Source organism: Aedes albopictus, chromosome 2 (assembly GCF_035046485.1).
Source record: "Aedes albopictus strain Foshan chromosome 2, AalbF5, whole genome shotgun sequence".
Lineage (NCBI taxonomy): Eukaryota > Metazoa > Arthropoda > Insecta > Diptera > Culicidae > Aedes > Aedes albopictus.
This window is the reverse complement of record NC_085137.1, coordinates 448,736,069-448,761,747: the sequence shown is the minus strand read 5'-3', so window position 1 is coordinate 448,761,747 and position 25,679 is coordinate 448,736,069. Positions and strand designations below refer to the sequence as shown.

The following is a 25,679-nucleotide window of genomic DNA, read 5'->3' as shown; positions in this document are numbered from 1 at the left end:
TTTTTTCGCCAATTCTAGCAATCTTGGGCTCATTGGATTCAGAATCTGACCTTCTATTGTGAGGGGGAACCGGTCCGGTCACCGTGTGGATTGCGGATAATCCGTATTTCGGTGCAGAATCTTAATGCACGATGCCACAATGTCCTAGGTCGTATGGCGCATTTTTCCGTGCAACAACGAGTGTATGCAAATGCGTCACAAAGTCCTAGGAGAGAAGCCTTACAGGATTTGATGATGCATCAAGTGACGCATCCAAGCTAGCATCCAAGCTTTTACATAAAAGCGCGTCATAAGGACCGAGGCGTTGTCACCCCGGACGTTTCGATCCGCTCCCTTCCCAACCCCACAATGCAATGTACGTATTGCTAATATGGTATTATGTGGTACAGTAAAGGGCCATGATTCAAGAAGTCTGATTTCTGTGGAACTCTTGACGACTGGACCGATTCATTAGCTTTACATATTGATAGAATAGTGCATTAGAACATTGAGCCGAATGGGGATTTGAACGGGCGTTCTTGAGCAGTGAAAAGCTCTGGCACGCAAGTTCAATGTTTACTGCGTTCACGTTCAAAAAACTGAACGCGTTCAGTTCATTTTTGGCTCGCGTTCAGTTCAAATGCAACACTGTCCCCAATTCCTCAGCTATATCGCTCGGTGAATATAAAAGTCCAGACTCGCTTTTTATGCAAGTTATTACCCGAAAAGTTGTTTTTCCAGATATTTTTTGAACTTTAGACCAAACATCTTTCAAAGGTGTTAAATTGTCTATAGATGAAACGTAATTCTGAAAAGATTCTCTTTGACATCGACGAATAATGCGACGAGCCTTAGCCTTTGCTATTTTATATTGTTTTTCTGCTTCTGCACCAAAAGATCGATTGAATATCTTAAGGGCCCTAATTCTTGCTTTAATACATTCTGAGACCTCACTGCACCACCACAATGGTTTGCATTTTTTAACTTTACTCGACGTTTGTGGCATGGTTTGTTTGGCTGATTGTAAAACACTGGAAGAAAAATGGTTTAGTTGGTCTAAGGGGTTTGGTGGGTTTCGTTCAGCTAATGCAGAAGTTACGATGTTCTGAAAAGAGATCCAATCTGCTGATGATGTGATCCAACGAGGGCGTCTCGTGGTATTGATAACACTAGTTTACAGCATTTTTGAACTCGGTAAGCTGATGATCGTTTTAGGTGTAGAATCATGCCCTGAGCTCGAAAACGCGAAGGAAAAAAATTACAATAGAGCGGAAATTTTATCGACTTTCCATATAAGGTTGATGATTTGAAATTGATTTTTGTTCTATTTTTAAGCAAAGTCGCTCACTTCAAACATCTCATTCTCCATAATTAATGCTCCGATTGAGCTGAATTTTTTACTGTAACTCGCCCACATATGATAACTCAAATAAACGTTGAGAAAGAATTTTTAAACTGTTTTTGTCTTATTGAAAAAAAAAATACATTTCTTCATATATTTTTGGGAAATTTGCTAAAATTTAAGGAGATCGTTCCCAAATCTCGCCAATATCTTGAATTTCATCAATCTGACGCAAAACCTGCATTCAGATGATTGAATTGTATTATATTCAGCTTTTAATTTATGGAAAAAGATTTATATTTTGGTTGAACAAAACGCATGATTTTTGAATTTTATTAAATTCGATATTTAAAAAAGTTGTAAAACTCGATATTCAGCTAAAACTCAAAAACTGTTCTATTTTAAATTTTTCGAAGCACGGTTTCGAAATCAGCGCTAAATTATGCTTCAAAAATTTTGGTCGTTGACGGAAGTTCACGACTTTCGTTTTATTTTGTAAACTAGTGTAATTCTTGTAAGTGGAGACAGTATAATCGGAAAATGATCACTTGAGCATAGGTCGGAGTGTACGGTCCACTGGAATTGTCTCGAAAGACATGGAGATCCAAACGAAATATCTATGACTGAGAAGCTATTGTGGGCAACGCTGTAATGAGTAGGTGAACCATCATTGAAGATGTTTAGGTTCCAATCATTAATAATCGATTCGATCAATTTCCCCCGAGCATTGTCTAATCTACTACCCCATATTATATTGTGTGCATTGCAATCCGTAGTTACCAAAAAGGGAGCTGGTAATTGTTGAAGAAGGTCGTCTATCTGTGATCGTTCTATCTGTTGATCTGGTGGTAGGTATAATGAAACAAGTGTGAATTCAAGAGGGTAATGCATTCTAACTGCTACTGCTTGTAAATCGGTATTGAGTTCTAGCTCTCTCGCGTAGAATCCGTGCTTTACGCAAATAGCGACGCCACCCGAGGCTCGCATGTGAAATTGATCTAGTTTGTAATAAATAGAGTAATTTTTAAGCGTAGGTTTTCGAGAGTGATTAAAATGACTCTCTTGGACACAAATTGCAAATGGGTTCAAGTCACTTATTAACAACTTTAACTCGTTGAAATTGCTATAAAATCCATTGAAATTCCACTGTAATATGCAACTATCCATGATTATAGCGAGAAATTTTCCAAAAGATGTGTCAAATGATTCGCCTGATTGGATTACAACGTATTATCATGAAATTGTTTATCGTCAATGTGGATCGATTGTGTGACAAACTGTGAAAGCATACTGAGGTTGTTAGATTCTGCTTGCGTGTTAGTCGTGTTAGAGTTTGCATGATTTATTTCTGTTTCTTCTGGTGTGTTAGTTTTTGTGTTAGTGCTACCTTTCGTTAATGAAATACTGTATTCATTTTGTGAGTGTGGTTCCTTATTTGGTTGTGTTGGTGTGGTCATCGTGGAATTTATCTGAGTGGAGCTAGTGCTGGTTGTTTGGCTCGATGCCGGGCGTTGCAGGGTTGGTTCATAGTTGGATGAGTTACCTTCTGTTTCGATGTCATGGTCATTTGATTGGTTAGACGTTACAATGTTCTTTTGTTGTCCTGCATTGTGTGGGGTTTTGAATAGGCTGGAGAACGACTGCCTCAGCCATGGTGGATTGGGGTCCGGTGCTTGTTGTCTGGCTTCGCGGTACGTGATCTTCTCGGTGATTTTCATGCGTTGAATTTCGAGCTCATCCTGGTATACTGGGCAGTCCTTTGATAGAGCATGATGAACTCCACGACATACGACACACTTCAAGCTTTGTTGGCACTAGGTCTTGTCGTGATAGAGATTAGCACAGCTGGCACAAATTTGATTTCCTTTGCAGACAGTTCTCTTATGACCGAACTTCAGACAGTTCATGCACCGTAGCGGTGGGGGTATGTATTGTTTGATCTTGCAGCAATGGAAGCCGATATCGATCGAGTTTGGGATGTTTCCCAGGTTGAATGTTAAAATGAATACGTCAGAATCTTCAAAATCACCTTTGCTATTACGACGCTTTACTCTCTGCACAGCAGTCACGTGTTGCGATCGCAGCTGATCCACAATTTCTTCATCGGGGTGCATTTTCAGATCTTGGCAGAATATGGTTCCGCGGGAGCTGTTCAACGTAGGGTGTTCAGTAATTTCGATGTTTATTGTCCCTCCGAGAATTTTCTGCTTCTTCAGCTTTTCCGCTTGTCAATCGTTTTGAGCAAAAGGCCGCCATCCTTCGTTCTAACAATCGTCACATTTGGAGTGATGATGTCCATTGTCTTCCTGATGAAAAATGGAGATACTGTTTTCATCGTCTCGTCCTTGTCCGTTCGATTTAGCACCAAGAAACGTGGTCCGTTGTAGCTGTCTACCTTCATCAACTTCGTGAACTGGATTTCATTGTGTGCTGGACGGTTCGCTGATAGTTTCTTCCCATTCTTTGCACGGTTGTTTCCTTTCACTGACCATTCCAGTTCCTGTTGATCTATATCCAGACCATTGTACCTAGACCCGAAGGCCCAGGATGGTCCTCCTCCGCCTGAATCCTCCGTCATGAGTCACCCACCTGTCCTTCTGAAAATTTGTTCTATTTGCTTCACCAACCACTAGTTTAATTTCTATGGGGTTCCGCGATATGAAAAAAAACGGCTTTAGCTTGAAGAGCAAACGGTGTAACGATGTTTCTCTCTCGAAAACTTCAACCAAACTGTAGGGTATAAGTATTGGTTCAATGATTAAGATAAGAGTATTAATTGTATTAATGTCGAAAATATCGTTTAATTACTGTTTTTGTACAACCTTAAGCCCAGAAGTCCCTGAAATTTTAAAGAACCTGATACTTTTTTATCCAAAACCTTTACGTAGTTCTACACTCTGCTTGCCATTGCTTCGATTGATCTACAACGGTTCTTGAGAAATCCGTTCATGATCATCGATCGATAGTGTCGTACGTTGTCTTGAAGGTAATGAATAAGTTATGCATTGAGAGCAGGTATTCACGGCAACTCTGGTGAATAATTCCAGTATGATAACTTCCTATGAACAGTTTGGTTTTAGATGATGTTACTTAAGCCGTAGAGCTGTTGATGAAGGATAAATTTGAGGACAGTTTGGCCAACACCTCAAAATAGTTGGTGTTGGCGTCTCGATAAATTCTTAGGTCTGGAGGAGTGTTGAAAAGGAAGCAGCACGTGGACAATATACAATTCTGTCTACTGTTCCCAGACAACCAATTAGGATATATTACGAAGTTTAAGATTGTTTTATATGTAGTTTTACGAGTGAATGTTACATCGCAGAAGTTGCTGAAATGGAGGAGATTCATGTACATTGGGGGGACAATTATAACATTATGTTAAAGCTTTATGCGATTTACGTCGTGCAAAATTGCGATGAACTGTACTATCCAATACGACTCAACATAATATCCAAGAATAAGTGCGTTTTGGTTCCATGAGTTTATTCATGCACTAATCTGTGAAGGAATGGCAAAACAGGATAAAGTTTATTGCGATGTCTTTCACACATTAGCAGCACTATGAATTTACATTTATACCTTTATACGATTCGATGTAATATGATGAAAACCGTACAATCTTATGCGAGTTTTGGTTATCAAGAATGCGTATACGTAGTCAGGGTCAGATTTATAAATGTGAAGGCCAGGGAAGCCTTTTTTTAGACGGTAGACTTTTCTCCAGTTAGCCTAGTGGTTAAGGCTTTGAATCGCCAATCCGGAGACGACGGGTTCGATTCCCGTTCCGGTCGGGAAATTTTCTCAACTCCCTGGGCAGAGTATCATTGTACTTTCCTCAAAATATAGATAAATTCATGCAATGGCAGGCAAAGAAAGCCCACAGCCAACACACGATCGCATATGATGTTGAATAAGATGCAAAAGTGGAGGCGATGTGCGTACACTTTACACGCGGTTAAATGGAAGCATGTACGCATATGGCCTCCATTTTAGCATAATATTCTACATCATATGCGATTTCGTGTTGGCTGGGCCCTTCAATTGATAACTGTGGAAGTGCTCGAAGAACACTAAGTTGAAGCGAGGCAGGCCACGTCCCAGTGCAGACGTAGATCCACAAAGAAGAAGAAGAAGAATACTTTTCTCATTTAAATGGTTTTGAAATAGGAAAACAACTCGAGAAATAGTTATTTATTCAATAAGTGGCAAACTGATGATTTTTTCAGCACGAGTCGTACATTTACCCAAAGAGGCTTGCCGAGTTGGATAAATACGATGCGATCTGAAAAATCAAGTTTTGCAACGAGTTGCATACAACACTTTTTGTAATTACATACGAAGACTACCCTTTCAGTACAATCTACTCTAAGTATACAAGCATGTTTCAGTAGAGACCACATGCTTGCTTTCATGCTATCAGCGTAGTTTTTTTTTGGTCAGGTAGGCTATGGTGTAGTCATGCTGGGTGTATTTAGCAGGTGTCACAAATGTTCGAGCTTTCGACCACGGTGTACAACATTTAGAAGGTGATATCTTCCGGAAAACTGACAGTTTTTTAAAGACGCAATTCAAATCGTTCAGAGGCGATCTAGTACTCCACATCAGTTTGATCATGTGAAGAACGATTAGGATGACGTCACATGTTTACATCCAAAATTTATGTTTACATAGGTTACTAGCCTGCCTTGTGATATTTATGCCGTGCTCCTGACGTCAAACAGCCGCAGTGGACAGCAACAATAGTAGTTTACGCAACAAGCTGCAGAATGACGATTTTTACAGCACGAGTTGTACATATATCCAACGAGGCTTGCCGAGTTGGATAATTACGATGAGTGCTGTAAAAATCGAGTTTTGCACTGAGTTGCGTACAACGTTTTTTGCAATTTCATAAATTACCACTTGAAGATAGTTTTCAACAAAACATATTCATCAAACTGCACACTGATTTTCATAGCCATGTTTAAGAAAATCTGATCATATCAGGTTAAACTGTGCAGTTGTCACAATTTTTCAAAACTGCGTCCAGAATGCATGAAGAAGTTGATCAAAACTGAAAACAGTGCTGGAATGGTTCATTACGCAACGCAAATCAGTACTGTAATGAACCATTACAGCACTGCTAATTTGATGTGGGAAAGTAGGTCTTTTCCTGGCAGATTTGCGTAAGGTAAAACAGCCTATTACGATGAGAAATTGCAAAAAAAGCAGTTTCAGCTGCTGTTTCTGCATCTGAACCAATCAGACCTGCAATCGAATCAGGATTTAAAATAGTCCTGACTTGGATTCAAGTTATTCAGAGGATGTAGGAGCAGCAGCTGGATGTACAGGAGTCGCAGTCATTGCAAAAAAGAAATCGTGTTGGCAAAAGTGTCAAAAAGTGCAACTTTTCAGCACTCTTAAAAGTGCCGAAAAGTAGTACTTTTCGGCACTCTTGTTTCGGTGAAGTAAAGTAGGCCATTTTGTTATTCTATTCGGGAGTGAAAAGTCGGGTATTTGACAACGTAATAACAAAAAATATTTATTTTTTTTTACAAAAAGTTGTGGCAGAATTTGAATCAAGAACACTTGAGGGGATTAGAAGCGAAAGGGTGTACAAAAACCACGTTCGAGTAAATGAGGTTTGAAATTTTCAATAGAACTATCTGTGAAATTTCTTTAAAATCTGTTGAAGAAATCTCGAATGAATTTGTAGTCTGTTTTTACAGAAATTCTTGCACAACTTTCACGATTTTTATGTTTAAATATGTTGGGGCAGGTTCGTGATTTCCGGAGAAATTGCTTCGGAGTGAAAATCGGACACTGGCTGTTGGGTAGCCTTATACCGTGCGGAGGTGGTGTTATCGGCTAAAGCACTATTGTACTGTCCACAAAGTTCAACTAACCGCTACTAGGAGATTTTCTTCTTGGATGATGGAAACTTCTGGAGCTTTAATGATTACTTTATTTCACTCTTGGATACAGTTTTGGGTCACTTTATTCGTTAGGATTTCAGCTTGAAATATGGACTTTTCCATATTTTTTCTGTAATTGTCTTACGGTATTTATGATTTTCCCCACATTTGCCACATCTATAATTTACGAAGAAAATCCTGGGAAAGAAAAATCTGGGAAAAATCTGGGAAAGATCTCCTTTGGAAGTCTCAAGAAAAAACTTTTGGGAATTGCGGAAAATGTTCAAGAGGAATCTCGGGAGAAAATCCAGGAGAATTCTGCGATAACATCTGCGAGATGTCCTTAGAGAAATAAATCCTGCTAGGAATCAAACGCATATACCTTTGGACAAAACGCAGGAGAAATGCTCCGAGGAACTCTATGAGAAATACCGAGACAACCTCTGGTAGAAATTCTGTAAATACTCTGTGGACTCTACCGAAGTAACCATTTCACCTTTCTGGGCTTATAGGGTTATAACCTGGGGAATATAGAGAGCACCTCAACCCTATGACAGCACATTATTAGCACGCAAGGCGAATAACACTAGTCGACAAAATTGAAACTTTTTTCACAAACATTGACCATTTGTTCCATTTCTAATGGAATTTGGCCCGCTGAATCCGAATCTGACTTCAGAATTCCTGTAACACGTACAGTTTTTAAGAAAAATAGGGTTTTATTACCAAATTTCATATTTTCAGAGAAAATATAATATTGTCTTTATAATTTTAAATTTTTTCTCTGGTTATTATAACCAATATTCACATTCAATAGATTTTGGTCCACTGAGCATCTGATCTAAGAATTTCTGTAACACGTAAAATTTTTGAGAATAATAGGGTTTTATTCCCAAATTTCATATTTTCATTTAAAATAAACTATTGACTTGTGGAGCGGACCTGGTGTGATGGTTAGAACACTTGACTATCACGCTGAGGACCTGGGATCGAATCCCACACTCGACAAACTCGCAAAATGTGAGTTCTTCCTTCAGAAGGGAAGTAAAGCGTGGGTCCCGAGATGAACTAGCCTAGGGCTAAAAATCTCGTTAATACGAAAAAAAAAACTATTGCCTTTATAATTTTTAATTTTGCACCTGCTCATTATAACCAATATTCATTTTCAATAGATTTTGATCCACTGATTCAGATTCTGACCTAAGAATTTCTGTAACATGTGATTTTTTTGAGAAAAATTGGGTTTTATTCACAAATTCCATATTTCATAGAAAATAGACTAGTATTTATAATTTTTTTTTCTGCTCATCTTAACCAATATTTATATTGCATAGATTTTCATAAGCGTTTCTGGTCATTACTACTGAGGCGCACTTTGTCCCAAGGAAAGCATTATGAAAAGTGAATGTACCTCGAAGTTGATTCGCTAGAACCGTATTTTTGGACCTCTAGATTAAAACAATCCATCTTGGGTTTGTTTCCCATACATTTTTATATGGGATGAAATTAACCTTAAAATGACTTTTTTCGCCATTTGTATGGAAAAATAGGAAAAAAAATTAAAAAATCGAAAAACCCAAGATGAAATATTTCAAACCGCATAGATTCTGAAACTAGATGTCCAAACCTACGATCCTATGGAATAACATTTGGGGTACATTTGATTTTCATAATACTTCCCTTTTGACATAGCGTGATGAGGTACTTCTGAGTAGATCTGGAAATAGTAAAGTTCGATACTTTACATTCATACGATTCCCGGTTTTCCAGAGACACCCTAAAATAAGTTTTAACAAATATTTGTGATTTCACATCTATGCAGCAAGTATTTTTTTAATTGATAAGAAGAATTAAAATTAATTGAAAGACGACGAATATATGGTTAATTTCTGTTTGGCAAAACATACAAACAATAAAATTGTATCCAATTAGAGTGATGATGATGATGATGATGATAAAAGTGTACCCACCATCAGCGCATTACCTATGGATCTTGTAAAGTGTTCCTATATCGCCTCCTCTTTTGCATTTTATGCAACATTAAATGCGATCGTGTGTTGACTGGGTGGCCCCTTCAATGTACTTTTGCTGAAAATTTCATCTTAATAGCTTTCAAACAAAAAAAGAAGTTTAAAATCGGTCAACTAGCATAAAATTATGTTTCTTTTTTAAATTTTTCATTGGTTTTAAAAAATATTGATACTTAGGTCCACCTTACCTGAAAATTGGTCACTCTAATGACGAATTATTAAAAAGATACGATCTATTTTTTCCGATGAACTACAAACTCACCAAGTTTCACGACAATCGGAGTGGCACTATATCGTTTTTCCATGGTTGTTGGTACTAATTCTTCTCCTTATTTTAGTCACAATTTTACTTTCTATGTTTAACAGTGAAATTCTTTCAGAGAATTTCTCCATATCTTGATATTATTTATGGAAATTTTAGCTAAAATTTCTTGAAGAATTACTCAAAGGATTTGTTGAAGAATTATCTCAGAGATTCCTTCAGGAATTCATCAAGTGATTTCATTAGCTATTTCTTCAGGGCTTTATTGAGAAATCTTTTCAACGATTTCTTTGGGTAATTTCATCAAAAATTATTTGCCAAATTCCTTGAACATTTTTTCACAAACACCTTAAACACTACATCCAACAAATACCTCCAGGTGTTCCCTTGGATTTTTTTTTCAAGAACTTCATCCAAATTTCTGCAGGGATTTATAAGGGGATTTCACAAGGGATCCTTGAAGAATTTTTTAAGTGTTTTGAAAGAGGAAAGGAAAATTCTTCAGGTATTTATACAGTGGTTCTATCGCAAACTTTGCAAAGGTTTTTCACCAATACCTTTTCAGCGACTTTTTGCAGCATATCTGAAGCAATTCGTTAGTAATTTATTCAGGGATTCTTTGTAGAATACCTCCAGATTTTCCTTTACGATTTTTTTAAACATTCCACAATATCATCGGAAATTTCAAAAGCGATGCTTTGGTGGAATTAACCTGATAATGCCACTGAAGGAATTGATTCAAGTATTCCAAAGGGCTTTCCTCCAGATATTCCATTATGAGTTGTTTCGGGATTTTTTGAGCAAACTTCAGGAGGATTTTCTCAAAGTAGCAGAAATTTGAAAGTGCAGAAGTTCAACATTCGCAATACGCGCGACGTGAGACGAGACATAACACTCATAGTTCTTACTATCGTCAAGATATTAAAATTTACCTTTCGTCGAACAGCGACATCGAGCCCGAAACCGGTCGACGAAAGATAAATTTTCATATCTTGACGTTAGTAAGAACTATAAGTGTTATGTCTCGTCTCACGTCGCGCGTATTGTGATTGTTGTTCTCAATAGCTTTCAAACAAAAAAAGAAGTTTAAAACCGGTCAACTAGTATAAAATTATGTTTTATTTTGTTTTTCATTGGTTTTAAAAAAAATGATACTTAGGACCACCTTTCCTGAAAATTGGTCACTCTAATGCCGAAATAAATAAAAAAAAATACGGGTCTATTTTTTCCGATGAACTACAAACTCACCAAGTTTCACGACAATCGGAGTGGCGCTATATCGTTTTTCCATAGAATGGCTGAATTTTAAATAAAACCTTTTAAACAAAACTTTGGAAAAAATCTAATTTAATTAAAGTTCTTGGAAGCTCTCAAACGCATTAAGAATATTAATCTAAGCACGCCCATGAACTGTTTCCACAAAGCGATAAATGTAAATCGATGACGATTCCAAATTCGCCATTGATGCGCACCCCACCGCCACTAGTGAGTCAGATTGAACTGAATGAACAATTGGAAAGTGATAGATAAACCCCGTTTGATTTAAGATTAGTAGCGGGTCGGGTACACAACCAAACCAACCGATTCGAAACGCAGTGCATGTCGAGCAGAGCCGCACTCGCGCACTCATCATCGAATCGATAAAAAACGTTACGAAACGTCATTGCCAAATTCCACTGCCAACAATGTGTACACGATTAGGGTTGGTTATCGGAACTCACATTAAAGCCACGTCGCATCGCGCCCCCCGCACGTCCCAAGCGGGCAGCCTTTTTTCCGTAGTTAGATATTTGCGTCGGGATTTTCCCCTGGCTGGGGTGGGGGACGTTACACATTCTATGGCACGCAGCGAACCAATCGGCCGTACACGAACGATGACGAATTTCACGCACCGTCATTTTCCGGTTTCCATCATCCTATAAATATAGGCCGGCGTAAAGCACACGCTACACCATTATCATCGTCCTTAGACGACCGGCAGCGAACCTTGTAAGTTTGTGGCGGTTTTAGATTTTTGCGACAATCGGAAAGCTGATGAGTATTTTAGAAATTGTTATATTATAACTCATGAGCAAAGTATTGAAGATGAGCTTTAGATTGGAGTTTTTTTTTATCTGCAACTAAAACGTGTTCAAATCAGTTGCATCCTCACAAGTAACGAACGGATGCTTCTGATCAACGTCCTCGTATGACCACTGGTAATCAACTTTTTTTTAAATACCCGTGAATTTGGAAGAATAGGAAGAAATTGAAGATGCATTCGCTCGCCCAATGTACTCAGTTTCAATACACTATTGCAATTTGCTAAATTTCATGTGGATGTTCAATATGCGGGGTCGAATAAGGTTACGTATTCCATGGGTTCAATAAATGCCCTACCCAAAAGGAGGCTCAGGTGGTGGATTGACGAAAGTTCGAAAGTCACCCGTCGTCGTGGTCGTCGTCGTCTCTGTTGAGCAGAAAAACATCAAAAAGGCAGACACACTTTTCCGCACTCTTCCTTGCGTGGAAAAGAAGAAAAATCCTCCTTCCTTTACTTTACAGAGCAGAGAATGATGGCCCTCGCATCGCACCGTCATCATCGCATCGTCCTAAGTAGCAGTAGGTAGACATAGATTGTTTGCTTTCCAAGGAACGACCGCTTATCGCAGCTGGGTCCGTTCGGAGGGGGGTTGTGCTCTTTTTTCAGCTGGTCCTCCTACTGTTGCCGCTGCTCCCATGCGAGTATTGTATTTCAGGGAATTCTGCCGATCGATGGGCTTATCTTTCCGCTACCGCCTTCTAATCTCTGCCAGGTAATGGGTGCTTTCCAGTTTTGTGTACGCTCTGATTAGGTCTGATTCTTCAGTGCATGTAGTAAATGTACAAACGATGTGAAATGCGTAGACAAGCAGTCTACGGAGGAGTATCGGGACATCGCGTTTTTTATTTTGTGAGATTTCTGGCGTTGCAAAATATCGGCATTCTTCTTGAACGTTCATTTGGAACGTATCCTCAACAGAAAAATCTCAAATAACTTCTGCATTTTCATTGAAATTGATGTCGTAAGTACCTTAAAAACATTCTTGATAAAATCACATTTTTTAATCCTTTTTATACTCGATATTGTTCAAATCAGCACAAAACGTCTTTATATGGCATCGAACAATGTTTTTTGACGAAATTTATAAACTGCACCTGATTTTATATGATACTTTATATGAAAAAAAAATGAATATTTTTTTCTTTAGAACGCTATATCTCAGGAGCGACGCAAATTACCTTGGGGAGTTAAGCTTTTTCGATCGAAAACGTCTGATAAACACGATGGAATCAACATTTTTGAAATCAAAATATACGTATTTAAAGAAAAAAACGATTTTTAGTTTTAAAATTGGAAAATATATCTGGCAACACTTTATCAAAAACATATTTTTTTTTGGATTCCCTGAACGATTTCCTTCAAAAAAGCCGAAGGTCAAAAATGTGTATGTGCAATCGTTTCAATGATAAAAATAAAAGAAAGAGGATAATTTTCATATCTGCCAAAACGAGGGGTGCTGCCACGGGCCGAGGGATGATCCGATCGGCACCAAAATTTGGATTTTTTTTCTTTTTCCATCTAAAAACAAATGTTTCAGACAAATTTGGTTCAAATCCGTGATGGTCGATTGCAAGCGGTCGGTCACTTGGCGCGGAATGACCCTGTTTCAATCCTTCGGTTTTCGTAGGATGAAAATGAAAATCATTATCCTATATACGATATAAAGCTTAAAAAATCAGGCCCAAAGGATTGCAGAAAATGTTGGATTCTCAAAGAAATTTACCTCACTTTGTGACAGAAAAATATCGACGAGATTTTATGAAAAATGATTTAGTACCTATCTATCTAATCTAGTTTAACAGGGTTTGTTGAGATATTCCTGATACAAATCTTGCACAAGTTAATGAATCCTTTGGAGAAATCCTGAATAACTTCGTATATGGATAGCTCTGAAATTTCCTGACTTTTCCTAAGAAAAAAAATCGAGCTTAAATTGACGTGCAGCGACTTCTAGGATCGCACCGTGACAGATGGTGCATAAGGGCTCAAATTGTTCTGAAAATGCTCTAAAATATCGATTTTCATTCTTTTGGCCTCAAACGAAAGATATGGGTTTATAGAGTATCAATCTGAGTCATTCTTGCAGGTTTATCAATACTTGGACATAGGCATATCTGGAGCCGATTCCTGGAGAAACCGGAAGAAAACGTATTTAGATTTGAACAGCAACGGCTCTAATTCGATAATTTTTTATCTGACTTCACAACAGCATCAAGCGCAAGACCAACAGATAAATAGACACACTATCCAAATGTTCCGGAACCGGGTCCGGTAGACTGTGGAGGGGTCAACACCTGAAAATTTTGAAATTTCTGAAAAAAATCCTAGAAAGGATCCTCAGGAGAAATTCTGCGAAGATTCGCAGGAGGAATTCCTTAAAAGCTTCAATGACGAAGTTATGAAGGAATACCGGGAGGAATTCCTGAAAAATTACAGGAGGAATTCCTTAAGAAATCCCAGTAGGATTTTTTAAAAAATTTCAAGGACGAATACCTGAGAGAATTCTAGAGAAGAATTTCTGAAAAAAATACTAGATGAAAGTCCTCATGGAATCCCTGTAGGAACTGTTGAAGAAACCCTTGAATAATTCTTGAAATAATATCCGGCGTTCCAGGAAGTATCTCTGGAGGAATTCCTGAAGGAACCCTGGAGGAATTCCTTAAAAATCCCTGGAGGAAATCCTGGAAGAACACCTGGAGAAACTCCTGAAGGAAGTCCTGAAGGAATTATCCTTGGAGGAATTTCTGAAGGAATTCCTGAAAAAATCCCTGGAGGAAATCCTGAAGCAATCCCTGAAGAAATTTCCTAGGGAATCCCTGGAGGAATTCCAAAACGAGCCCCAGGAGGAATCCGCGAAGGAAACCCTGAAGGAATTCTTGAAATAATCTCTGGAGGAATTCCTGAAGGAATCCCTAGAGGAAATGCTGGAAAAAATCCGGGAGGAATTCCTGAAGGTTTTTTTTTGGTTTTTATTTCTGTGTATTTTAACTGGAGCTAATTCTACACAAGGAATCTCCGGAGAAATTCCTAAAGGAATGATCCCTGGAGGAATTTCTGAGAGAATTTCCGATTAAGTCCTTGGAGGAAATCCTGAAGGAATCATGGGAAGAATTCCTGAAGCAATCTCTGGAGAAATGCCCTAAGGAATCCCTGGAAGAATTCCAAAATGAACCCCTGGAGGAATTCGTGAAGGAATCCATGAAGGAATTCTTGAAGTAATCTCTGGAGGAATTCCTGAAAGAATTCCTGGAGGAAATCCTGAAAAAAAATTCTGGAGGATTTCCTGAAGAAATCTCCGGAGAAATTTCTAAAGGAATCTCCGGAGGAATTCCTGAAGGAATCCTTGAAGGAATACCTGAAGTAATCCCTGGAGGAATTCCTGAAAGAATTCCAGGAGGAAATCCTGAAAGAACACCTGGAGAAACTCCTGAAGGAAGTCCTGAAGGAATTATCCCTGGAGGAATTTCTGAAGGAATTCCTGAGAAAATCCTTGGAGGAAATCCTGAAGGAATCCCTGGAAGAAATCCTGAAGAAACTCCCTAAGGAATCCCTGAAGGAATTCCAAAACAAATCCCTGAACGAATCCGTGAAGGAATCCATGAAGAAATGCTTGAAGTAATCTCTGGAGGATTTTCTGAAGGAATCCCTAGAGGAATTCCTGAAGGAATCTCCGGAGAAATTCCTAAAGGAATGATCCCTGGAGGAATTTCTGAAGGAATTCCCGATAAAATCCTTGGAGGCAATCCTGAAGAAATCCCTGGAAGAATTCCTGAAGCAATCTCTGGAGAAATTCCCCAAGGAATCCCTGGAGGAATTCCAAAACGAAACCCTGGAGGAGTTCGTAAAGGAATTCTTGAAGTAATTCCTGGAGAAAATCCTGAAAGAATTCCTGGAGAAAATCCTGAAAAAATTTCTGGAGGATTTCCTGAAGAAATTTCCGGAGAAATTTCTAAAGGAATCTCCGGAGGAATTCCTGAAGGAATCCTTGAAGGAATACCTGAAGTAATCCCTGGAGGAATTCCTGAAAGAATTCCAGGAGGAAATCCTGAAAGAACACCTGGAGAAACTCCTGAAGGAAGTCCTGAAGGAATTATCCCTGGAGGAATTTCTGAAGGAATTCCTGAGAAAATCCTTGAAGGAAATCCTGAAGGAATCCCTGGAAGAAATCCTGAAGAAACTCCCTAAGGAATCCCTGAAGGAATTCCAAAACAAATCCCTGAACGAATCCGTGAAGGAATCCATGAAGAAATGCTTGAAGTAATCTCTGGAGGATTTTCTGAAGGAATCCCTAGAGGAATTCCTGAAGGAATCTCCGGAGAAATTCCTAAAGGAATTTTTTTTTTTTTTTTTCCTGTTCGGGTTTGTCACTGCGACCAGTTTTTAGATCTATTGTGACATTACCCGTATCCTTAGTGTAGTGCATGTCGCATTACTCAATTGCCATTGAGGGGCAATAAAGTATCGATTTTGATACAGTTTTTGTTTTGTTTTCTTAGAAAACAAAACAAGAGTACTGATATTGGCCATGCATCGGAAACCTAGCATCACCCTTGTTTTACTGCTAAATTCTCCCCAGTAGGAAGTTTAGGACCCGGGTTTTAACATTAGCAGCAATATCATTCCAATAATGGAACATGTGTTCAGTAATAAGGATTCTAGTATGTTCCTTGCGTACTATCACTTTCCAGTTTTCGAAGAGTTAGTACATACATGGATCCCTAACCCAATTTGATTTCCTTTGCATTGAGTTTAGCCTCAGATGGTGAGGTTTTTAACTATATGCAAAATAAAGTTGGTAAACTTAGTTTTATTCAAAAACTGGAAGTCACCAAAGCACCAGTAGTAGGACTAAATGCTATAACTCCTTGAATTACAAGAACACATATTCCAAAATTGAAAAATAGGACGACACTAGATTTCGGTTTGGTAGATCTATCACCGCAACGCAACCCAAAAAAGGCGATCTACCCACGCTACGGGCTCCGTTAAAGATCGAGCATCTTTTAAACCCCCTCAACCATTCATCCCTCAGCACGGGTCGCCTGACACCTTGGATTGGGGTTACCTGTTTGGTGGACTTTTACCCCCGGAACAGGTGGTCCGTAGTGCTATTCTAAGCCGGCAGCTACACGGGCATTCCTAAAGGAATGATCCCTGGAGGAATTTCTGAAGGAATTCCCGATAAAATCCTTGGAGGCAATCCTGAAGAAATCCCTGGAAGAATTCCTGAAGCAATCTCTGGAGAAATTCCCCAAGGAATCCCTGGAGGAATTCCAAAACGAAACCCTGGAGGAGTTCGTAAAGGAATTCTTGAAGTAATTCCTGGAGAAAATCCTGAAAGAATTCCTGGAGAAAATCCTGAAAAAATTTCTGGAGGATTTCCTGAAGAAATTTCCGGAGGAATTCCTAAAGGAATCTCCGGAGGAATTCCTAAAGGAATCTCCGGAGAAATTCCTAAAGGAATCTCCGGAGGAATTCCTGAAGGAATCCTTGAAGGAATATCTGAAGTAATCCCTGGAGGAATTCCTGAAAGAATCCCAGGAGGAAATCCTGAAAGAACACCTGGAGAAATTCCTGAAGGAAGTCCTGAAGGAATTATCCCTGGAGGAATTTCTTAAGGATTTTTTGAGAGAATCCCTGGAGGAAATCCTGACGGAATCCCTGGAAGAATTCCTGAAGCAATCCCTGGAGAAACTCCCCAAGGAATCCCTGAAGGAATTCCAAAACGAATCCCTGGAGGAATCCGTGAAGGAATCCATGAAGGAATTCTTGAAGAAATCCTTGGAAAAAATCCTGAAGCAATCTCCCTTGTTTGTGTTTCCATTCATATTGAATACCGATTGGTAGTTATATGCAATTAAAGACACAATGCAAGTGAAGCTATACCTTACGATAAAACGAAAACGATCATTTGATCCTATTGCAGCACATTTGACGAATTATTAACGGATTTGCATATCCAGACCAACAATTAAAAAGGCCACATCAACATTGCGTAAACAAACACGTTTCTGTAGACTTGAGGCCATAAGCGTAGGTCATAGCTCTAGGGAGGAACCAAGACCATGTCGATATAGATTTTTTATACTAAAAAGATACGTTTTGCTTGAATCGCGTGATTTTTTTTCCGAAATGGATTATTCTGGAGGGGGGCAGGCCCCCTTCTGGCCACCCCCTATTTACGCCAATGCTTGAGGCCTTCTGAGATCCGTCCACGCATCTCCCCACCACTATCAGAAGCTTGATATTTGCGCTTTCTGTTAGTGGTGGTGTTCAGAAATTGAGGCCTCGACAGAAACATGTTTGTTTACAAAATGTTGATGCGGCCTTTTCAATTGTTGGTCTTGATATGGCTTTACGACATTCAAACGCGACGTAAAGACGAACGATTTATCAATACTACATAGCACACACACGTTTACAGTCTCTGCCATTTCGCATGAAATTTCCACAGAAGCACAGAAGGTACTTGATTAAATATACAGTATACCTGCAAAATTTCAGTATTATTTGTATAATTCTTTTAACTGTACAACCGGTTCAAAAAGGGGAGCTCACTAATTGCTGCCTGGAAGGGTTAAAACCACGATTAGTCCCAATATATGTTTTAACTATGGAATTGTGAATTGATTGGAAGAGTTGCACTGAATGGGACAATTATGCTACGTAAACGTAAAGTCTCGAGGAAATCAAACGATATTATTTGATTTTTCTCAACGTTTCAACCACTGTGTTGGTATTCTTGAGGGGAATAATCATCTTATTTTCGACATGAAACTACCAGTATCTGCTCAAGAGAGTGATGCGTCAAGAATTCGTGGGGAATTAGTGATTTTTGTAGTGCAGTTTTCATGATTGTTGATTGATGATTGTTTCTCTTGTTTTAGTCACAATTCTACTTTCCATGTTTAACAGTGAAATTCTTTCAGATAATTTCTCCAGAGATCCCATCTTAACATTATTTTTGGAATTTTTTTGCTAAAATTTCTTTAAGAATTTTTCAAAGGATTTGTTTTAGAATTATCTCACAGATTCCTTCAGGAATTCATCAAGTGATTTCATTAACTATTTCTGCAGGGTTTTATTGAGAAATCTTTTCAACGATTTCTTTGAGTAATTTCTTCAAAAAATATTTGCCAAATTCCTTGAATAATAGGGGGATTCACTTAGCAGCGTAAACTGATTAAACTGATTAAACATCGTGATCACCAAGGCAATCTTTGATTATTTCATTCGCAAAATCATGAAACATTTCAAATAAGCAGAAAATCATGGCTTACGCAGCAATTTAAACTGTTTAGTGAGTACCCCTAATTATTTCACAAACTCCTTAAACACTACATCGAATTCCTTGTGAAATTCCTCTAGGTAATCTATTGGATTTTTTTTTAAGAATTTCATCCCAATTTCTGCAGGGATTCATTAGGGAATTTCACAAGGGATCCTTGAAGAATTTTTTGAGTGTTTTCAAAAAGCATTTTTCAAGAGTAAGGAAAATTTTTCAGATATTTATACAGTGGTTCTATCGCAAACTTTGCAAATGTATTTCAACAATACTTTTTCAGTGACCCTTTGCGGCGTATCTAAATCAATTCGTAAGTGATTTATTCAGGGATTCTTTGGAGAATACCTCCAGATTTTCCTCGGGTTTTCGTCGGAAATTTCAAATGCGATGCTTTGGTGAAATTATGTTGATAATTCCCCTGAAGGAATTGCTTCAAGTATTCCAAAGGGCTTCCCTCCAGATATTCCATCATAAATTGTTTCGGGATTTTTTTTAGCAAACTTCAGGAGGATTTTCTCAAAGTAGCAGAAATTCGAAAGTACAGAAGTTTAACATTCACAATACGCGTGACGTGAGGCGAGACATAATACTTATAGTTCTTACTATCGTCAAGATATTAAAATGTACCTTTCGTCGATCGGTTTCGGGCTCGATGTTGCCCATCAACAATGTCCAGCGACATCGAGCCCGAAATCGGTTGACGAAAGGTAAATTTTATTATATTTACGTTACTAAGAACTATACGTGTTATGTCTCGTCTCACGTCGCGCGTATTGTTATTGTTGTTACTGTTTTACGTTAGCACAAATCACGTAAATTCAATAGTGAAATGCAGAAGCTCATCCAACGATTTCTTCGGAAATTTCTCCATGATTTCCAATGAGAATTCAACCATTGATTTGTCGAGTAATTTTATCAGATACACATCCGGTTTCCCTGTTGGAATTTCATGGATAAACTTTCCATATATTTCTTCACGGTGTTCTTCAGGAATTCTACCGGAGTTTTTAATGCTTGAACCGCTCAACTTTCATTGTAAAAGTAACTATAAAAAAGCTTTTAAAATAATTATGTGTACTCGGAGAAAACTGTTGAAATTTTAAGCAAACTCCCGAGGATTTTATGGAAGATTCTTTGGAGGGACTTCTATTCAGATCCATGATTACACTTACTGTGAGCAGGGCCGGATTTAATAATGTAGAGACCTGGGGCCACTGTTTTGTAGGGGGCTTCTTATTAGAGTACATATTTTTTCTTCCAAATCGAGAAACATATCAATAGTTTTAACAAAAAAAGTACTTATCTTTTTGTGTAAGAATTTGAATCCAGGACAATTAGCATAAGTAGAAATCGTTTTTGTATCCATTTCAATTAATTTATTACAGCGTTCAAATTTGGATTTTTTTTTTTGGGAACCGATATTTAAGAAAGTATTTTATAAAAAGTAATATGTAAGTGTGCTCGTGGTATTAAAATACTTGAAGAAGTCTTCACATAGATAAAAGGGTAAATCTTCGAAAATTTGTAGCGCAAGCGGTGGGGGAGGTCGTTTCATACGAAAGTTCTAAAGGGAGTTTCTAGTGGAACCTTTGACGCAGTTTTCGAAGAAGTTGTTGGTCGATTACCCGAGCAGGAATGAATAACTGACACATAACTGGAGCGTACCAAAGTCAGGTATCATACCAAACTAGGTATTGGTCGGTTGTCCCGGTATTGGAAATAGCCTGTTTTGGTATTGGGTAGGTATTGAGTCGTCGACAAAAAAATACCTCAACCATTTATTGGTTTGGTATTGAGGACTGCGTGAGGTATTATGCAATTATGGAAATATCACCATTTATATGGGAAAATCGTCGGTTATTATTGAGGTATTGCAATACTTGATGTCATTATTCATGTGGTATTCGTAGAATACAAACCAGTTATTATTTTAGGTATTTTACCTCTTATGCAAGGCTTCTTAATACCTCATTCAGGTTGTAGGTATTGGGTTTTGCATACCTGAGTTTGGTATTCTTAAGCTATTTCCTCCTGCTCGGGTACGATCACCTTTTCGTAGGAGATAAGATCCCAGTACACAAGGACAAATATTTGAGAATCTATGACAAAATATCGAAAGACATAAGATCAGGAAATGCCTCGTATCTGGCTGTATATATGTCATCACAAACCTGCTATGAAAAATCCTAGCTACGCTAATTGGGGTGCAATATGATTTTTATTTGACTAGATTTGAATAAGCTGCAACCTCTCATTATTTATTCTCTGTGTGATGCTGTCATATATTTGAAAACATTTATTCCATTTTTTTCGCTTGAATCGACCAAAGAATTAGCTTTCTCCTCCCGTTGACATCAGTAAAAAAGGTGACGAGTTGCTTACGCTGCAACTCTTCGAAAAAGCACAAAAGCTCTGCTTCGAGTCCGATTCGAGATGAGGTGGTTCCGCACCCAATGCAATGCCACCATGACTCGAACCAGGACCAAGAAGCCCGACGGCAAGCATTAGAAAGATTTTTGTACATCATTTAGCATGCGAGCAATGTGTCGTCAGCGTTCATAAGAGGTCAGACCCCGGTGGAAGTATGACATGGCGGTAAAGGTTGTAGTGGAAGATGCCGAAAATCTCATTTTGGAGATAAAACAGTTGTGACAAAATTTATCTATCGTAGTATTTATAGGGGATGCTGCGCTGGCTGGTGGTAAAAGTTTCTTGTGGCCTCCTCAACTCCGGCTTGGGTGATGCGGCAGAAATAGCCACCATCTCAGCACAAATCCAACTTCTTCAACTGTGAATGATGGTTTTGTTTTGTTTGTGTCCATGCAAACATATTGCCGAGCATGATTGTGAACGAGAATAATGTTTTATGTACACGCTGGCATGGGAAGCAGACAGAAACACGTGTCGCTGCTTCGCATGGATTTGGATAGAGATTAATCCTGTAGAGAGTTAGGAATTGATTCTTATGATACCGGTCAACCGTTAGTAAGAATTGCAAAAAGCAGTACTTGTCAGGTTCATCGACAAACAAATGCAAAACTTGTCAATTGTTAAAGACAGTTTTCAGTTAATCACTATGAAAGTGCTCATAGAGCACTGCGTTGAAAAGCATGTTCCGCCTCAGTTACGACGTAACGCTAAGAAAAAAAACTTTGTTTCAAAAGCATTGGAACAGATTGCCGACTCAACTTTTAACTATGTCGACCTATGCAACTAATTAATCGAAAGTTTTTCGAAATTGTAGTAAATCCAAATATGGATGTGGTAACCTACGACTAACCGAAAGGAAATTTGAATTCCTCACAAATTAGTCGAACAATCAGTAACAACTCATAGTAGACAATTCAGTGCATAACAATAATGCACGAAACCAAGTTAGATTACGGAAGGGAATTTGCTCTCAGTTCTGCTGATTCTCGCGTAAGTAAATGACAGATAAACGCTGTCGCCGACATCATCGAGATGTCTCTGTTTGAGAAACTAGAGAAGACGTCTCGATCCCAAGGGAAATCAATTTCCATGTTTGATAGTAAACATCGCTTTTGATCGCCGCGGTTTGTCTGTGGGTGTATGTTTAAAAGGAGGACTGAACTCTTGCAAGACATAAGGGTCGATTCAAATATGACGTCCATAATTTTTCCAGATTTTTAGACCACCTACCTCCCCCCCCCCCCCAACCCACCCATCCGTCACGCATTTTTGTATTCCTTATACTGGCGTGTCACACTTTCTCGAACCTCCCTCCCCCTTAAATGACGGACATCATATTTAAACGACCCCTAAATATTATAAGTATAATAAGCATGCATCCGGCCAGCAGAATACTAGATTTCAACACCCATTTCAACAACCATTTGAATGGTGATTTTTTTTTTCTATTCAGTCATCAATTAATTCCATGTCGTCAGCGAAACAAACAAATTGTTGGGGGTTGGTTGAAAACCGTACACCGCTGCTACATCCGACACTGAAGTCCATCACTATATCACAGTTCCCGTCGAGATGCGATCAAACTAGAGTGTTTACTGCTAACGCAACTTTTCCCATCGCCCATCGTTATTTTCATCAATCTTGTAGTTTTCCCAGGAATGCCGTTCCTGTCCATCATTTTCCATAGCTCAGTGCGGTCGATATGCCGCCTTAAGGTGAAACATCAAGAAATCCCATTGCAATTTTGCATACAAACTTTAGAGGCACAAATCTGACAAACGAAGCATCAAACCAAGCCGCACTTGTTTATCCTGGCTTTGCTCACTTGCAAAAAGAGGTAGCTTTTCCAAATCGAGAGTATTTGTTTACGAATTTTCAAGATTGGTGCTCTTGAAAACGTGAGTAGGGGACTAAGTCGACCATTGTGGCAGCCATGTTTGTGTTCCCTGAAGTTTCTCCTTAAGGTGGAACTGGACACTTTTTTTATTTTTTTTTTGGTTTTTGATTTTTCTATTAAAAAATAAAGCAATATTTTCAAAATCGGTTTTCATACACAGTTAGAGGAAGGATCGAGCTATCTCCAGGATTTTTTTCAGGTGCAAAACTATTACCGATTTTTCAAAAACCATATTTTTTTTTTAAATTTCATTCAAAAATGGTTTCTTTAAGCATGAGCATGAGCATGAGCATTAGACCTGTTCACTTTTTTTTACCTACCCGTGTCACATCAAATTATCAATCCACATGCAAAAACAAGGCTTCAGTCCAAAATTGAGCCAAATTGATAAAGGTTTAGAGGTGTATCAAATCGATTTTGTGATTTTTCGAGCAATTTCACGAAAATGTACTTCAATATCCAGAAAATTGCAAGAAAAAGGTACCGAAAATACCGTTAAAATATAGTTAGAACAATACTCTACAACTTTGCCGAAGACACTACGGTGTTTAAATTGCGTATTTCAAAGTTATTCAACAATTTTCGTTGAAAAATCACCAAAAAATACAATATTTTTACGATTTTTCATGTAAAAGTCATGTAATTTTACATTGCTTCAGGTGACTAATTTTATGAGCTATTGCTCCTATGTGTTACGAACATTTCGTCCATACATCATTTTAGTGTAGAAATTCGTTTTCATTGACTAATTATCAAAAGTTTGTCACGTTGATACTAAAAATTGTACAGAGTTGCCAGCACAAAATAAAGCAAAGTTACCCATGATTTAAACGTCATTATACTTCTTTGTCTCATCTGCATCAGTTTAAATTTGGTGCAGTTGGTTGAGCATGAGATTGTGGATTCGAAGATTCAAGGTTCGAGTCCTGGAATAGCATTTTTTTGCGTCTCGATCCTGCTATAAGTTGATGAAACTACGCACTGCATCTCATTGCAGAATGAATAATGAAGAATGAAGTTTCCCTTCATCGTGTAGTTGTGCTGATTTGTGGGTAGATAGATAACAAGTAAGCTCCACCCACAGTTGTCTGTAAAATGTTGCATCCAGAAGCAGTTCCATCATCGTATTGAATTGTTTTAGATAAATTGATCATTTTCAAACATATGCTCAATATTTCGCCCAGCTGATCTCGTCGACACGATTTATTATCAACAAGTATAAACTAAATATCTAGCTAATTCTGGAATGGGCTTAATTTGCAAGTCCCGATCATTATTCTTTGGGAGATTGCGTGTAAGTCATGACAGATTCATCATCCTAACTGCTACAAAGAAAGAAAAAAAAAAGTCATGTATTTGAGCTTGAACCTGGGACCTTCTGATCCACAAGCTCGAGCCTTACCATCTGCACCATTTCTGATACTTAAATCAAAAGACATTAGAATACGATGGCATGACGTCTTAATCATGGGTAACTTTGTTTTAATTCGTGCTGGTAACTCTGTGCGATTTTTAGTATCAATGTGACATACTTTTGATAATTAGTCAATGAAAACGAATTCCTACACAAAAACGATGTATGGACGAAATGTTCGTTACACAAAGGAGTAATCGCTAATTAATTTAGTCACCTAAAACAATGTAAAATTACATGACTTTTATATGTAAAATCGTAAAAATATCGTGTTTTTTTTCGTGATTTTTTAACTAAAATTGTTGAATAACTTCGAAATGCGCAATTTAAACACCGTAGTGTCTTCGGCAAAGTTGTAGAGTATTATTCTAACTATATTTTAACGGTATCTCCGGCATCTTTTCGGAGCAATTTTGTGAATTTCTGAGTAAATTTCTGTGAAAACGGCTAAAAAAACACAAAATCGATTTGATACACCTTTAAATCTTCATCAATTTGGCTCAATTTTGGACTGAAGACTTGGTTTTGCATGTGGATTGATAATTTGATGTGTCACGGAGAATCGGAGAAAAAAAGTTTCAAAGTGAACAGATCTAATGAGCATAGATGACCGTACAATTCGTAGTTGCTACTCCGTGATTGACCAGAACAATCGAAATTGCACAAGGAACCAACAAACGGAGCTTGGGATTAACTACCGCTCTCAATGTGCACAGTTCGAGAATTCCAGACTTTATTAGTCAATAACGGCACCGGCCACGTCCTTACGATCATCGAGGAAGGAAAGGAATGTTAGTGTGACGTACGTTGCTACTAGAGACCGAGATCACCTCATTTTCTCCACGACTGTCACGGGAAGGAGTTTTTGTTAGTGGGGAGGGGGAGAGTCATATGATTTGGATTCACTTTGGTAAGTGATGATTCATGCAACCTTTACTTGAGTCAAAACATTTATTCATTTTGACTAAAATATTACAAATGTCGACACCGAAGATGACGAACCATTCAAATTTGTGTGTAAATGCGAAAAATAAAAAAAAATATTTGTTATCAACTGAATGTG

At 38.2% G+C, this 25,679-nt stretch overlaps 1 protein-coding gene and 1 pseudogene across 3 annotated transcripts in view; both read right to left on the bottom strand.

Annotated features, from left to right (window-relative positions):
- Nucleotides 1-25,679, bottom strand: part of LOC109419659 (homeobox protein PKNOX2) — a 278,138-nt gene that overhangs the window by 193,735 nt on the left and 58,724 nt on the right. The window lies entirely within an intron of this gene.
- LOC109428731 (uncharacterized) lies at nt 1,615-4,360 on the bottom strand (annotated as a pseudogene).